Source organism: Dreissena polymorpha, chromosome 8, assembly GCF_020536995.1.
Source record: "Dreissena polymorpha isolate Duluth1 chromosome 8, UMN_Dpol_1.0, whole genome shotgun sequence".
In the NCBI taxonomy this organism is placed as follows: domain Eukaryota; kingdom Metazoa; phylum Mollusca; class Bivalvia; order Myida; family Dreissenidae; genus Dreissena; species Dreissena polymorpha.
In genome coordinates, this window is record NC_068362.1 from 103,313,062 (window position 1) to 103,320,410 (window position 7,349).

At 33.4% G+C, this 7,349-nt stretch overlaps 1 long non-coding RNA gene and 1 other non-coding gene across 2 annotated transcripts; one reads left to right on the forward strand and one right to left on the reverse strand.

Moving 5' to 3' along the window:
- Positions 1 to 1,563: 1,563 nt before the first annotated feature.
- LOC127843283 (U1 spliceosomal RNA) lies at positions 1,564 to 1,726 on the reverse strand. The gene has a single exon (XR_008032193.1). It is a non-coding gene; the product is annotated as a U1 spliceosomal RNA (small nuclear RNA).
- Positions 1,727 to 4,691: 2,965 nt separating this feature from the next.
- LOC127843275 (uncharacterized) lies at positions 4,692 to 6,173 on the forward strand. The gene is made up of 2 exons (XR_008032190.1): positions 4,692 to 4,813; positions 5,529 to 6,173. It is a non-coding gene; the product is annotated as an uncharacterized LOC127843275 (long non-coding RNA).
- The last annotated feature ends 1,176 nt before the right edge of the window (positions 6,174 to 7,349 follow it).

Consider the following 7,349-nt stretch of genomic DNA (forward strand, 5'->3'; position numbering starts at 1 on the left):
AGCAGACGATAATGCTAAAAGTCTGCTTTAATCACCGCATCTCTCTGTTTCACTGGTACAGTACATAAAGCATTTAAAAGCCGGATCTTACTTGCTTGATTTTGCGGTGGTAAAATTTTAACCTACATTAACTAGTGGGCTGGGTTTATCTGCCAGTGATTTGCTGATAACATTAGAGTGTTTATAAACAGCAACACGTGTTTGAGCAGACAGCTAGTTGAATCTGTATTTACATGTTAACTTGATTTGAGTCATTCGCTAGCTATTGGCTGAGAGAAGTTCATATTTCAATTTGGCGGTGCTTAGCATTTACAGGGAAATTTGAATTTCAAGCAGACAACGAAAAACTTTTTTCTGTAGATCAATAACAATATAACTTACAACCACCAAATAACACATACATATCGTTTGTATACTTAAGTATATGTATGCCAAATTTCATTGGAAAATATTAAAAACAAACTTAAATATTATGAAAATAATCATTTTTGCTTTCTGCTGTTAACACACCAAATTACAACTGAAAAGTAGACATTTTGTGAGTTTGTTGCCCTATGTATTTAAGACAACGTTGGTCAGTCTTCTGTTTATCATTGAAATCTGTACATATTGGCTGCTTTCAGAGAAAACGGGGCTTAATGCATGTCAAATAAGATTAGCCTGTGCACGCTGATTAGCTGTATCATTGATTTGAAAAAAGCACAAACACATCTCGACCTGTGTTTTAAGACACACTATTTATAAATTTGAATGGGTTGTGATCATTTCAAACTTGCGATATAAAAAGCTATTATAATAACATCATTTTGAAAACTGAGTTGAGTCTAAGATTATACAACAGCGAACAAATTCAGTGCCTTCAGCGCTTTGATTTTCAAATGTCATAAGATATGATTGCTTACAAATCTTTCATGTTTTTAATAGACTTCACTTATTTTTAAAGAAAGAAAAAAAAGTTGAAAAAAAAAACGGATGACGGTATTCGAACTCGTGTCGTCATGATCCGTAAGCGCATGCGCTTCCACTAAGCCACGTCATCTTTATTGGACTTCAGCGAAACATAATACCTATTGTAAAAATGGTCTTAGAAGAATTCTTAAAGTAAAATCTTCCAAAAGAGTTTGTAAGTGAAAAATTGTAAGAATAAAAAAAATCTATATTAAATATCTTATCCATTTCGTCTGCCAACATCCCATATCCGGGCATTTTTATCCCTTGGAAAACATTCACCTGACCGCGAGACGTTTTTCTGATTTTCGGTTTATAAAAGTCTAAAGGCTTACATCAATAGTCTTACAAATAACATGTCAGCAAAAAAAACTATAAAACCTTTAACAAAATTGTCTTAATGAAAATCTTTAGTCATATCAGTCAAGGGAAAAAAATGGCCGACAGCCTCAACAAAAAGACATAGGTGCTTCAGATATCATCAAATTTGGACTAGATTGGGCTTCTGAAAATTAAAGACAACCAATGAACATATTCACATTCAATTTTAATATGTGTTATGTAATGTTGCCAGCATATTTCGCTCCACTGTTGACAAGAGTCATTTGCCAGTTTTCAGGGTTAGCGCGAACGCAGACCCCACACAAATAAATTGCGTACCCGAGTAACCCACATTTGGGGCTATCGCAGGCGTCAGCCCAACCGAAGTGCAATGGAAGGGCCTCTTCCTGGGGAAACCTCCTTTTTGATCAAGGTGTTCCCTGTACCAGGTAAGTATGATTTGATTGGGTTGATATTAATATTTATACTCAGTCACGATATTCGCAATCATGTTAAAATTGGCCAACAATCTGAATCAATCAACCTTTTCCAAAATTTTATTATTAAAGAAATTGCTCTATTTAAGTCATTCTATAAATTGGTAGACAATTTTATCTGAACTTTAAATAATGATTTTATATTAATTATTTAATAGTTTTGAAGAATTTTATCAAAGAAATTTACATATCTTCATTGAGGAAATGAACACATTTCTATAAATACCCCGTATGCTGCTAACAAAGCGTTATATGCCAATCTATAAATAGTTGATGTATTTATAGTTGACAACTCTAATTATTTCAACTTAACGCTTTCTCTCCCCTGGATAATAGCAGTAGGGTAACTCGCTCTTGAGTCGATTTTGTCCTTGAGTCGGACATTTTTATCTTTGTGGTTTTCAAAGACCAGTTTTGTTTAGCATGATTTGTGACGTTATATAACGAACAATTTACACTTTATACTTAAAATAAACAAAATTTTAAAATTAAATGTTATCAAATATTATCTCACGATGAATTTGGGTTCGTTTAAGTTTTAATTACTTCTGGTGACGGAAAATTCATAATTTTCAATTATCGATTATCTTCATACCATCGGCATTTTGGTCAGATACGTTTGACAGCATTCACAAATAACTTAACATTGCAAACATAACCTTATTCTATAATAATGAAAGGCAATTTTCATTGGTTTGCTTTATTTTATAGGTATTACAGTAGAAAATGAATAACAACTCAATAAGCACTTATGGCGAACACGAGTTTATGTAATGGCAGAGGCATACGGATGAGAATTAACCACATATTCATTCCAATTAACATGACTCAATCTATAAAGAATCCCATAGCTCACAAACAACAAGAATCATACAATGTTTTATCTTTATGTCTGTACTTTTCTTTGTCATCCCCAGTGCTACAAATTGTTCCGCTGTTGTAAAGGTGGGATAGACACTACAAGTGACCATGTCATTTGTCCTGTGTATGACTTGTTTTCATCACTATGATGAAAAAAAAATAAACTCATAAAATCAACACATGGCTGTAACTGTGCAATTTGCATTTTTATTGGCCTGTGGCGAAACCCTTAGGCCATAGTAATGATACAAATTTCTGAGACAGTCAGAATGGGCTGGCTGCCAAAACATCCACGAATGAATGAATTCCCAAAAGTCCGATTTACAACCTTGCGGTCATTCGTGCGCAATCAAAGAAGAGGGACCTATACAAACAAATAGGTCCCTGCAAAGAAGTTCTTCGCAGATCTCAATAACCCGCATTGTAAATACAGAACATCACTATATAACTTGAAAGTGTCATAAAACGTGAAACAAAATATTATTGAAGCAAAATTGCTAAGCATTGGGTACGACATAGTTTTTATTATGGTTACGCATGCGCAATTAATTTCCTTCTATATTACATATAAAATAAATGAAGTTCGATATCAATTTTTACCATGATCAAGCAATGACCCACTATATTATCACACATCATTGGAAAGATAAATGCACAATCTTTTGAAAAAATGGATGTCATTAAATTTTATACGTTGTAACTCAAAATATTCACCTTAGAATAGGCACAACGGTTTTGACAGCTGTGCAGGCGACCATTTTGGGCTCAAATAGTATGACCTACTTTCAAAGCCGGGAACCATCAACAGAAAAAGTAGATCACAAAAATGGCTTTTTTCTTATTGCTTACAAATATACCTTCAAATTGATACCAAAACATTCCATTTGCAATGTATTTTACATATCTTATGCAACATGCACTGAACAATGTGTGCTAAGTATGAAACTGACCGCATGTAACCCTGCAAACAGGAGTTCCGGTATGGGGTTATGTGACCTTATTGTTTGCATATTCATGCGAAAATAAGTTCCTCACTTGACGGTCTAGGCCGAAAATATACGAGTGTCTACGGAGACAGTATGAAGAATTTTTCTGATACACTTTTTAAAGGTATTAGCACTCTAATTAACTCCGTGCAATATCGCCTTCTTTCGTACATATCCGTCACTCCGAACGTTATCCGGGAATGTGCGGAAAACTACGAATATTCTATAAATACGCATTGAAATACTAAATGTAGGATCCGCAAGCTAAATACAATTACAATAAATATGGCCGACATTGTACCTGACAGATCGGGTCGTTTAAAGAAAAAGCTATATGCTATATTGAAAGAGAAAGATTAATAAAAGACTTGAAAAACAAAGTGAACTTTGATACTTGTTAAGTTCTTTCTTACATATCACTTGACGTACCTTTTTTTCTTAAATTCATTCAGCTTAGAATGCTTTTTAAGAAAATGTATGTTTATGGGGTTCCCTCCGTGAAAAATGTTGACTTTATTTTTAACTGGATTTGATCGTTTTACATTCAATTACATCAGGATTGGAATAAGTATATTGCGACCTAAAATAACGATTCCAAAGATAGTGTGGTAATGTACTCGAAAACATCAGAGAATTCGACATTGCATCGCGATATAGTCTAAGGGGACAGAATCGAGCGTCTGTTGGCAGTCATCTAGCACCCGCTTACCGACGATCTCATGCAACGCTGGTAACATGATATTTCATTATTGAGTGAACATTGATCCTACTGGATACATTTATCGACTGAACAAATAATCTATCGACTGAATAAATACTCTATCGACTGAACAATCTACCGAAATTCATGTCGTTGAAATTCGACACCCTTTTTTTCACGCATCACGTGAATCAGTGCTTTACATTTAGACATGTCTTTGTTCGTTTCGTTATTGAATCAACGCTTAAGTTAAGGAAGCTAACTTAAAAAGTTTGAAAATTGAATTACCAGTGAAACTAGAGGTTAGCTGTGCACAGTTATATACATGTTAGTAAGCCAAGGTATTCTATTTATCTAACATTCATTATTGGAATAAACTATTACCAGCGGGCATGCGTATACGGGAGCTAAGCGCGTTTAAGCGAGAAAGTTGGAACAAAACTTCCAAGATGGCATCTTTTTAGTGTTTTTCGTGAAGGAGTAGCGGATTTTTTTACTAGGTAAGCCAGTTTATATTTATATTTCATTTAAATGAATAAGCCCTTTCGGCTCAACGGTGTTTGTGCTCCCCTCGGTTTTTGTTTCAATACCGTAGTCGTCGGAATAAAAAAGTTATTGAAGCAAAACCGTCGACAAATTTGTTGTTTAATTTCTTGACCTTCGAGATGTTGGATGTTCGAATATCATTTTCTCTCACAATAAACAGTATTTGTACATGTTCACAGTAAAATATAACATAAATCACAATTATTTTATTATCTCGACGCGTTTTTATGTCTATTTATTCATTTAATGCCGAATTATAACGGGTTAACCCCCATTATGGAGCTAAACTTCCTATTAAGCACATTTTGACACCTGACTTCCATATGATAAACAGCTATTTCCTATGTTAGAAGGTTTTATGCGAAAAACCTTTCGTGAATGAATTCCGCATTGGTGTGAATGTTTTGGAAACATATCCACTTGAGGAAATCAAGTGTTATATTTTTTATAAATTGTTATATTATTAATTATTATTATTATATGTTTTATCGCGTACTTAACGCTTACATTTAGTGTGTGTAATATAGACATTCAACGGTATTATTAACACAGTGTAATTCTTACCTGTTTATTTTAACACATATGAACATACACATGTACTTATGTTTGAATATGCATCAAACGGAATAAAATGCCTATTAAACGGAATACTATGCTTACTATTTCCAGATATCAAGACACCAGTTATATACGTCGAGTATGCCAAGATTTAAAAAGACGGCGTAACGAAGTATGTACCGCTCTAGAAAGCGAAAAGTACATGAAAACCCACCAATCAAACAAAAAAGATAACGTCGAAGTACCACGCCAAACAATCACATGTACGTGCAATATAAGTGTAATGAAAAACAGAAAAGAGAAAAGCCGTTTCGATACTAGTATAAGGTTGCTGTAACCAAATACTGCCATTGTTGCGATTGGGAATACATGAAGCAATTTGGAATACCTGACACCTGCTTAGAAGATGCATATCGGTGGATGTTTTTTTTTAATGAAAACTTAAATACATTTATTAATTGTTTAGTTAATACAATAACATTTGACACGTTATACCATAACGATACTGATACATGTATATGACTTTGATGTGACACATTATGACGACCTTCGTTTAAACCAGTTCTGAGTTGGTCACTATTATTATAATCGAAAAAGTGAATTTGTAGTGGATAGAAAGATTTGTGCAAATGCAATACACGATATGATTTCAGTAGAAGTGATCAATATATACATGTATTTTTTCTCTTTAATACCTATGTGAATACATCTTATTTAAGACTGTTGTATTGAGGGAATAAAGTATTGGTTCAATTAGATACGTTATTTCGTTTGTTCCTAACATTGCCTTCTAATCTTAAGTCATGTTTATATGTCAAATGAATAACGAATTCATTCCGACCCAATTCTTTTTTAATCATGTATGTAAGTTCTGAATACAATTGAAAATGTATGCAGAGACATCGTAGGAAGAAATGACGTAACACAGATAATGGTTTATTTTCATAAAAGGTGAGAAACTAGCATCATGACTTATACGGAACAAAACGTGTAATTATGTAGCACTCATAGCAATTATATGTCACACTTGTCTATGTAGAAATAATGAAATACAACAAAAACAAACACATAATACATCAGCTGTACATTTTTTGTTTGGTTCGTTTGGTTTATTTGCTGCTTTAATCCGGCTCTGTTGAAGGACTCTCTCTTGCATATTCTACATTTAAACTCATGTGGTCCATAAATGGGGAATGTTATACCAGTCCTCCGCTTATTTTAAATTCCTAATTACATAATTTTATACTGCAACGAAAGTTGCACTTATTATCGCCCTTTAACCTTCATCATCTGAAAAGACAGTAAAAGCATGGTTAAAGAAAATTTCATATCAGAATAAGTTCGACACGTCATAAAATACACTTAATTAATTAAAATATTACTGAAAGGCTGATAAACATTCTACATTCTAAATATATCGTACATCAGCCACCCCACAACCCATCTTCTTTAAAATCGGCTAATTGATTCAGTTGTTCAGCAGGTTTTGTGTACAGCATTTTTATAATTCTACAGTAAAATGATTAAGAAAACACTTATATTGCACCACATAAAATGCTATAAAACTATAATATTGAAGTACACATATAAACTTTATTATAGATGGGTAGGTATTTCGTGTCAATCTCTTTCACATATGAAAGAGCTGTTGGTCATTTGGAAGTCACGTTATGCTGCTTAAAGTACATATAGATGCATGACTTAATTTAGATTAAGCAAAATAAAACACTAGGTATTTGCCAAGATTCATAAGAGTCAAATATAAACGAGAAGTAAGTGCGTAATCGTGTGCAGCGAGACTTGCTCATATATAATTGAACCTCTTATTGCTTTCTTTCGACATGTCTCCGAACTAAAATGCAATACGCCCGGTGTTTTTTAATATGCAGATTAATGCTCCGTTTTAGATCCATAATTAATGAACGCCTCGAT